The sequence below is a fragment of the Patella vulgata genome, chromosome 6 (assembly GCF_932274485.2).
Source record: "Patella vulgata chromosome 6, xgPatVulg1.2, whole genome shotgun sequence".
NCBI lineage: Eukaryota > Metazoa > Mollusca > Gastropoda > Patellidae > Patella > Patella vulgata.
The window spans coordinates 29,303,112-29,313,259 of NC_065884.2; the positions used below are offsets into that span (position 1 = coordinate 29,303,112).

General features: G+C 33.9%; 1 long non-coding RNA gene across 3 annotated transcripts; it reads right to left on the bottom strand.

Annotated features, from left to right (window-relative positions):
- Window positions 1-1,135: 1,135 nt before the first annotated feature.
- LOC126825750 (uncharacterized) lies at window positions 1,136-10,108 on the bottom strand. 3 transcript variants are annotated; one of them, XR_007682166.2, is made up of 6 exons: window positions 9,920-10,108; window positions 8,571-8,817; window positions 7,861-8,045; window positions 3,456-3,584; window positions 2,530-2,599; window positions 1,136-2,048 (listed from the first exon to the last, which is right to left on the bottom strand). It is a non-coding gene; the product is annotated as an uncharacterized LOC126825750 (long non-coding RNA). The 3 variants fall into 3 exon arrangements; XR_007682165.2 differs by having other exon boundaries at window positions 3,456-3,570; window positions 8,510-8,817; window positions 9,920-10,107; XR_007682164.2 differs by having other exon boundaries at window positions 3,456-3,570; window positions 9,920-10,106.
- Between the last annotated feature and the right edge of the window lie 40 nt (window positions 10,109-10,148).

Consider the following 10,148-nt stretch of genomic DNA (forward strand, 5'->3'; position numbering starts at 1 on the left):
TACATCAAGTGTCCTCACTCTCACTTAATTAGAACTAAAGTTATCATGTCCCAAAGCATTAACCAATCAAATTGCTTATCTCTGCTTACCCTAATCAGAAAATGCTCATCTTCGAACTCCATCAAGGCATTGACCTAATAAACACCTACACCAAGTTTGAACATTCTCTCTCAATTAGAATGAGAGTTACTGTGTTCGAAAATCTCGACCAATCAAATTGCTTATTGCTCTGCTTACTCTGAGCAGAAAATGCTGATTATCGAACTTAGTCAAGGTATGATGTAATAAAACTATATACCAAATTTCATCACTCTCACTTAATTAGAATTAAAGTTATCGTGTCCCAAGGCATCAACCAATCAAATTGCTTATCTCTGCTTACCCTAAGCAGAAAATTCTCATCGAACTCCATCAAGGCATTCACCTAATAAACACCTACACCAAGTTTGAACATCCTAGCTCAATTAGGAGAGTTATTGTGTTCAAAAGTCTTGGCCAATCAAATTGCTTATCACTCTGCTTACCCTGAGCAGAAAATGCTCATTATCGAACTTAGTCAAGGTAATGATGTAATGAAACTATACACCAAGTTTCATCACTCTCACTTAATCAGAACTAAAGTTATCGTGTCCCAAAGCATCAACAATCTTCGAACTCCATCAAGGCACTGACCTAATAAACACCTACACCAAGTTTGAACATTCTAGCTCAATTAGAAAGAGAGTTATTGTGTCCCAAAAAGTGTGACGGACGGACGAACCCATTTTAATAGTCCCCTGCTTTCTTCGAAAGGCGGGGGACAAAAAGCTTTGAATGGCTGTAAATGAATCTATTCCGTGATAAAGGGAGATAACGTACCTAAAATGGAGGTCCCCTATTGGATCCAGGTCTTGGCCGAGAAAGTTCATCGCAAATAAAAGAACTCTTGACAGAAGGAATTTGAAATAAGAGGTGGCTGTAGTGCTGCTGTTCGGGCAAAATTTCCCTTCATGGCAACATTAGCCCAGTAAGTGCATGAAAGTAGGATGTTAAACCCCATTTCAGTTCATTTGGCTCAGGTAAGTAGTTTGGATCATATTGAGAAAACCAAACTGATTTGGCCAGGTCGGTTTAATATAAATCTCACGACAAGAAATATTTAATAATGGATTTATAAGATCATTATTATTATGACATAATTGGAAAAATGTGACTGAAGGCAACTTTAAAACTAATTACAATACTCTGAAACTTAAATCAACAAAAAATAAAGCCAACAGTTCATTATCAAGATAAGTTAGTATAACAAAAAAAAGCCACATCCATTCAAAGAAATATTCACAATCTCAATAGTTCGTAAAATCTACATATAATTAAAGTAATTCTGATATGCACTTGCCATTTAAATTTGAAATAACGTTATATGAAACATCCAAATACCATTATAATTTATGAACTATGTCAACTGTGTTATTATGATAACCATAGGCAATAATAATAAGTTCATGTTAACAGTTGAGTATCTTTTTTTCATGAATTGCATTGTAAACTCATGCAGCATTAAGTTCATATATTTATAGGAAAATATCAGCAGAATGTTGATTATTCTGTGTGAACACTTTTTTTTTACATCCCTTCACCATACTGACAAAATATGCATTTAACCTTTTAGTTACTGAATGACTTAAAAGCCATGTTTCAAATTGAGAGATGTCTCCTACTAAGCGAACCTGTCTACAGTAACCCTGACCACTTAAGAAAACTAATTCAACCAATTATGTTACATTTCTATCTTCAAATAGATATTTGTGCATAGTACTAAGTCAATATTTCAAGCTAAATCACATTAAATAGTTTTTATATAATCTTGAATGCTTGTATCAAATAATTACACTACTTTATGCCATTTAATTCACACAATTTGTTCTCTTTTTAAAGCAGGATTGAAATTCTAAATAAAAGAATTATTATCCACACACACATACACATATTGGGATAGCAGTTCATCTTTAAAATCTATTAAGCCCTGCCTGTTTCTGATAATGCAAACCATCACCTTGAGTAGAAATCTGGAATAAGAAAAGTGTTTGGTATGTTTAGTTTAAATATTTTAAATAGCTTTTCTTAAAAATTGACCAAAATATCTTGGGATCTATGGGTCAATTTCCACTCTGTAAAACTAGCTTATTTTTCAAACCCCATTTTCAAACATGGCCATGATCGACCTCTGCACGGAACTATAACATTCTATGGCCTTTACAGAATATTGCAAACATATAGAATCCATGTCTGCTTATGATTGGTGTTAAAGAATAGTATAAATAGTCATCAACAGAGGATTATGCTTAATGCTCTGTAGATAATTAAATTAAGGACAGATGTCTGTTGAAATAAAGGCAATCAGATACAAAGTACTGCTAGTCAAATTCAACTAACTATTGTATTAAAAACACAATACATACAAAAATTGTATACATTTGTACATTGCTATAAAGATATTCATTAGTTTTACATCCATCCATAACCTGTAAGAATATAATCATTAGATACCTTGTTTATTTCTTTATGTCGTTCTTTACTAACAATTTCTTCAATCACTTCTCCATCACCTTTTATAAGCCTAGAATTGAAAATAACAAAAACAAAATTTGACAATAGGTTTAAAAGATAGGTTACCAGGCAACAAAATATACACCCAGAGTAGCCATATGAACAGTCCATAAAGATTGTTTCATTGTGATTCTTTAGGAACATAAAAACCAAAATTTGGAGTACTGATGATAACATTCTACAACATAATTAAGGGCAATTAATCTAGAAATAATTATCTTAAATTGCTGTAAATTTATAGATTTATTGGTCATAATAACTGAAAGAAAGAAAATGAATTTAAAGTAGATTAGTTGATTTATATTGATGTTTAAGCATTCACAAGACTCTATAATGTGAGCAAGGGTTATGATACTACAAGTAATAACCTGAAAAACGATGACTGCCACTAATGTTCACAACCTTTTTAGAAAGCAGGCCTAAGTAACGCTGAAATTGTTGAAATTCATTGAGACTCTTCTTTTCTTCACAAATCTGAACATTGAAAGCCATTTGGATAATAACTGTTGAAATTCAATAGGCGTTTTTGTTCCAGTAATTTACACAATGCTTACAAATTTCAAGCACATCGGATGATAGCTTTTGTGCTTAAACTAAAGTATTCCGAAGATTCTAAAAAATAATCAAGGATAATAACTTAGGAAGTTGTTACCAGAATTCGTTGAAACTGGAGAATATATGTTATCTTTTACACCCACATTAGAAGGTTGATAAGGCACATCCACCAAAAAATTAAAATTTAGCCTTGAAAAGCTTGTGTATGAACATGTATTTACTAAGGATCTGATTTTTTTCCACCTTGAAGAAAATTTAGGGTATTAAATAAAACCCAGATGTTTAAATCATTCTCAAAAGTGTAGACATACCTTTGTCTTCCTGTGTCCGGATCATAAACTTTCCTTACAATACTTTGTTGTTTTTCCCATTCTTCTTTAGTCATTGGCTTCAAGACTCTGACAGTGGGACCGATTCCTGTCGTGTCTGGTCATATAAAACTATATTAGAATATGTATAAACTTAAAGATATTATCTACAGACAGTAATCATGAAACACTGTCAAAGTTTCTGAAGTATCATGAATTAAGTCTATAAATAATACCAAAGATAGGTTGCCAGGCAACAAAACATATGCCCACAGCAGCTAAATCATCCGGGCAGTCAACAAGAGTTGTCGCATATTTTTACTTTATTCGGTAATGAAACATTTATAATACATTAAAATCTGATTAAGAGTAACAACTCATTAAATAATTATCAGAAAACCATGCCAACGTTTAGTAAACGAAACTTTTAACATCATGGATTTAGCTGTTCAAGTCATAAAAATTCATTGAACATTATTATGTATACTTGTTCGTCTCAAGACCATAAACTCTGTGTATCAATCTGAAGGCAATCGGATGATAACTTTAGCCTCTAGAGCCTTAGAAGATTTTTCAAAGTGATCAAGGGCCATAATCAATAGGCTTCTTCGTCTCATGACCTTAAACACTGTGTGTAAATTTAAAGTCAATCGGATATTAACTTTGGCCTCTAGAGCGTCAACAAGATTTTTGAAGTGATCAAGGGCCTTTACTCTGGCAGTAATTATTGAATATCGCTGAAAATGAATAGACTTCTTCGTCTCAAGACCATAAACTCTGTGTATCAGTCTGAAGTCAATCGGATGATAACTTTAGCCTCTAGAGCCTCACAAGATTTTTCAAAGTGATCAAGGGCCATAACTCTTTCTATGGCAGTAATTATCGGAAATCGTTGAAAATCAATATGATTTTACGTCTCATGACCTCAAACACTGTGTATAATTTAAAGTCAATCAGATATTAACTTTAGCCTTTAGAAAGTCCACAAGATTTTTCAAAGTGATCAAGGGCCATAACTCTGGCAGTAATTATCGGAAATCGCTGAAAATCAATAAGCTTCTTTGTCTCATGACCTTAAACACTGTGTATAAATGTAAAGTCAATCGGATATTAACTTTAGCTTCTAGAGTGTCCACAAGCAATTGTGGACGCCGGACTGACGGATGGGGGCGACGACAATATACGACCACATTTCAATCTGGGCGTATAAAAATAAATGACTAAAGGCCTTCACACACCAAGGACCAACTGCTTGCATTTTTCCATCACCTACGATCAATCATTGTATTTGACGTTTCATTGGTTACATGTGAGCTACTAGTGGTAGACAATCTATCTGGATTGATAAAATACATGTCCAAATGATTGTATTTTTAAACATTCAATGGTGGACACTGTTTAGTTTTGTGTAACTAATCACCTTATGAATAGATATGAGGGAGATGAGAATCCTTGTGCATGACATTCTAGTCATTGTGTTTTGTATTTTAGAGGAGAGTCGAAAAAAGCTCCCCCTAATGAACAAATTGAAAAAAATCGCTCTCCTAAAAAAGCTCTCCCAGTTTCGATAAGAAGAGTGATTTAGAAATTAGGGAGAGTGATCTGATATTAAGAAGAGTGATCAGATGTATGTATGGGAAATGGTTCTGAAGATCAATAACTGCGTGTAAGGGGTCATTTCTGGTTACATAAATGATAATAAACATTGTCTGCTAAATAATAGCACTCGTAGTTGTACGGTCAAGTCAAACTTCTGCTATCGTCTATAACTACATGTACATACGGTATTCCAATAGAAATACTTGTCGACATTTCTAAATATAACTAGCTTGTATAAATTTTGTTTAAAAACATAACTCCTATTCACAATATAATCACAACGCTTGACAATTCCATCAAAATATAATCTATCTATTCCCTTATGTTCCAATTACTAAATGACATTCAAAGAACAGAATTATTTTTATTGGAAATTTTCACGTTCTACTTTACATTTCAGTTAAATTAACCAATGACGCATAGGTGCCATCTATTTTTAGCAACATATTCATCAGAATTTTATTACCATGTGCAAACACATTTTACACTAATCGAATACACCAAATAAATGTTCATAATGACACCATGGCAGCGATCGGAATGCGAGTCTTTCACACTCTTTTGAAAAAAAAAATACTTATGTCCATGATTTACAAATAAGGAGACTGATTTTCAATTTTAAGCAAGGGAGAAAAACCTCCCCTCGGTCGACATTCAGGTGCGCGGGCTTCAAAAAACAATGACTGACATTCTATATCCAACGAGACCAGCGATAAGTATCGTTAGTGTTGTTTGCCCAACAGTTTATCAATGACCTGATAGTCCCAGAAAAGTATTTATCGGAATGTTATTTCCAATAAAAGTATGGCAATTTTGGTATATATGGAAAGTAGAAATATCCAATCTTTAGTGCTCCTACGACTAGTCGGATAGCCGTAAACGGTTAGAACTGGACGGTTAAACGGTTCGAATTCAAAGGTACGGTTATTCGGAGATGTCCCCCATTACAAAGAGTTGTGTCTGGTTATATTCCTCTTTATAACAAAACTTGCCCGTTGTCATTTTGTATTTGATGTTTGAAAATCTTAGAATGTAACAGTCGTCCTACGATGTCGATTGCTAAACAATGATACTATTAATAGCACTCGTCGTAGTCATACGGCAAAGTCAACGGACCTTGTTAATCCAATCTAAATACTTCTCGGCATTTCTAACTATATTCTACCTTGTTTATTATTTACTTAAAAACGTAACCACCATTCAAAATATAATCATAAAGGATAGAAAATGACATTATACTAGATTCGTTACTACGACATTCAACACGTTTCATATCTCGTAATTTCTCACAAGAATTCTACTTTGGTTTTTAGTTAAATTAACCAATCATAAAAATTCTACTTGCAAGCGAGGAATTAATTCTTTATTGTCCAATCAATAGACGTCTTCCAATTTACTTTATTCTATTCTTAGTAACATTGTGTTATCGTAATATTATCGCCATCTGTCACGTACGAAGGGAAACAGAGTAGTGCCTATTGTTTTGTATATTATCGTAGATATATATTGAATTAGAAAATGTTTCAAATGAAACAGGTTAACCAGGTAAATAAATAACTACAGCCTTAGATAGTTTAAATTTTCATTAAAGAATTCCTGAAATGTTTGCGCGTGTAATGCCTTTTACTTTAGCGAGTATAGCATGCGCACGAGTAATGACTCGCACCTCCTGACAAGCTCTGTTTTATGTTTAAAATTGATACCATACGGTTAACGGTTACTAACCGGTTAATAGCTACGGCTATTCGAATAACAAAAAGTCCTAACCGTAGGAGCACTACCAATCTTACTAGAAAAATACTGTATTCCCTGAAAAATGCTCATGGAACATATACAGGACAAAGATGTAAGGGTTCCCCTAATCGACAGCCCGACAATTAGGAATATCTGCACGCATGAAGTCAAAGGTTGCACGTGAAAATTGAGCACTTGTTCTACATGTTGATAAACTTTATGAAGAGCTAGACATATAACACTTTCTGAGATAAAAATCACAGAAAAAGACGCGGGCAGTGTATAATCCAAGAATTTAATTAGGATTCGATATTTGTAATAAATAGTCAGTGATTAAAGACGTCGTCTTGTGTATGCAATGAATTCTCCACCGACTTCGCACCTGTTGCTAGGGACCGAGAGAGGTAATCGACAGCCCGACAATTAGGAATATCTGCACGCGTGAAGTCAAAGGTTGCACGTGAAAATTGAGCACTTGTTCTACATGTTGATAAACTTTATGAAGAGCTAGACATATAACACTTTCTGAGATAAAAATCACAGAAAAAGACGCGGGCAGTGTATAATCCAAGAATTTAATTAGGATTCGATATTTGTAATAAATAGTCAGTGATAAAAGGCTTCGTCTTGTGTATGCAATGAATTCTCCACCGACTTCGCACCTGTTGCTAGGGACCGAGAGAGGTAAGTCACGTGACACTAAGATGACCTGTTTTGATCGATTTTTTTATAGCTGGGGTATTCCTTGGCAATTACAATGTTTTGGGAAGGATTTGAAGCAAAATTATGATAAATTAATTAGTTTGAATATGTTTTTAGTCCAAATACATCATCAAATCACCCCGTTTGTACGTGGGAATGTATCTTTAAGGTATGAACGCAACTTATAAAAATCAAGGGGTGTGAAAATAATTTTATTTGGAATTGATGTGAAGGATCTGATTCCTGAGTTACTGTACTATAGAAGGCTTGTTGACTATGCTATATATGTTTTCTTAGTACAATGCCCTTACTGGCATCTTGCTCGTAATTTGTATTTCCAAAACACAGGTATTACACTGAAAGTCCAACCCACCTTTCTTAGGTTTTTCAGCTTCTAAATTCAAAGCTAGTATTTGAGCTTCTTCCATACTTTTTCTTTTTGCTCTTCTTTCTTCTTTCATTTTCTTTTTTAACTTTTTCTTCTTCTTTTTCCTTTCCTTTCTTTTTCTCCTTTCATCTTCAGAAGATGAAGATGATGAAGTTGATGAATGCCTGGATCTAGAAAATAATTCACCATAAAATTACTTTTTTTTTAGAAAAACTAGCGACATACACAAATATCATTATACTATAGTAAATAATAAGAGAAAAATACACTTCCAAAACGACTGAGTATTATTTCAGAGCACTGGGATTTGTTTAAAACTAACAGTACTGACACTCAGTACTTTATAAGACATTGATCATTTCCATGCACTAACAAATCAATAACGATCCTATATTTATCACAGGTAAGCTAATGGATAGTGTTATTTCTCTACCAAGCCACCAATCATGTAACTTTACAAATAAGGACTATCCATAGATAAATACTTTACTTAATGAATCTGTTATGCATTGCTGAGCAGTGTCATTGTTGATTCAGGGTACATGCACAAAAAAAGAAATGTTGTGGTAGAATGGCACCCTTTTTGAATAAGATGTAAAAATATTTATTGATGCATTTAGATAAGGGATCATACTTTAATAATTCAAGATGTAATTTCTTTCATAATAGTAGATATATTAGTCTTTCCACAGGACCTTTTCTTATGTTTAGATTTTTTCCGCTCTCTCCTCTTCTGTGGTTTTTTATTATGGTTAGTATGAGAATCACTATATAACAAATCAGTATTTTTAGTAGGTGTCTTCTTCAACTGTCGCTTAGGTTTTGAGTGAGATGAATCACTTGATGAAGAATCTGTATCAGAAGAAGAAGATGATCGATGCCTTTTTCTTTTCTTCAAGTCTTTCGACTTTGATCTGGATTTTCTTCGAGAGCTCTCCATTTCTAAAAGTAACAAGATAAAAACATAACAGAATATTGAGATACGTTTAAAAAGATCACTTTTAAACAAACAGCACATAAAAAAATCAGCTTCAACATTGTCTTTGTCAAGATTCATGATTCCAGCACTGCAATTGCCACTGGTATCAATTCCAAAATACATACATGTAGATGGTGTAAATCAACACAGACAAATGCAGAACATAGTCACTTGGAGATCCAAAAACTGAACAACCTTCTAATATCCAGTGACCAAAGCATCAAGTTGCCATGAATGAATAACCAATCTAACAAATTACATATTAAATCAATACAAACCATTTGGGATATACCTTCAGTTTATCCCTTTGGTCTGTCAATTCTTCCCCACAGGTTTGCATTTGGGATTTGCATTGCCATTGGCTATGATTTAGTACGATTGATCATTATGCTCCAAAATGGCCATCAGTTAGCATGGCTTATTCAAGGTAATATGCATGGAATGTTTTATTTTCAGTCTCTTTTATCTACATATTAGTATTACCTATTTTATCAAAGTTTTAAGCAACAGGGAAGAAACAGTGCAAGTCAGACTTGAATACTTCAAACACTTTTTGCAGACCTAAAATATTGATATCTATCATGCCAAGTATCCAAGAGATGTGATAACACTGATAACTACTTGTTATGTCATTTTTTAATTCAGCTGAAGGGGTCTTTACTTTTCTTTTTAAATCTAACGTTTCTTTATACGGTGTACTGTTATTATCACATGTGCAGGTTTGAAAAGTCTCGCTCAATCAGGCATCATTATGGCCGAATGGCTAGCACATGCGTGCTGTATCATAAGGCCTGTCATTCACATTGAGTCAACTGGCGTGTTTTCGAATCCCCGGTTGTACGTGACAAGGAGTAGGGTCACCTGTCCAAAAAGTGGGTTTTCTCCGAGTCCTCCGGTTTCCTCCCACTGCTAAAGACCCCTAAGCGCAAACGAATTATTGAAATAAAATTGAACCATGTGTTAGTCCCGAAATGACCTAGTTTGTGTTGAGTGGACGTTAAAGTAAACCCCATTTCTTTCTCTCTGATCTCTCTCTCTCTCACTTTAAAAAGTTAAATAAGTTACCAAATTGATAAAAAAAAAATGGTAGTTGAGTACTTCGTTCGTTCGTTCCTGGATTTTTACGTCCACTTTCACCAATCTTGAGTACTTACGACCTTGCCCTATCTGTATACGTGGCAAATATTTTCGGTCGTCTTCACTTCAGTCATATTTCCTGAAGGAAAATCGCAGCCATGCTGAAATACAAATTACCCGCCGGAAAGAAAACGCATTATAACATATTTAACTGACG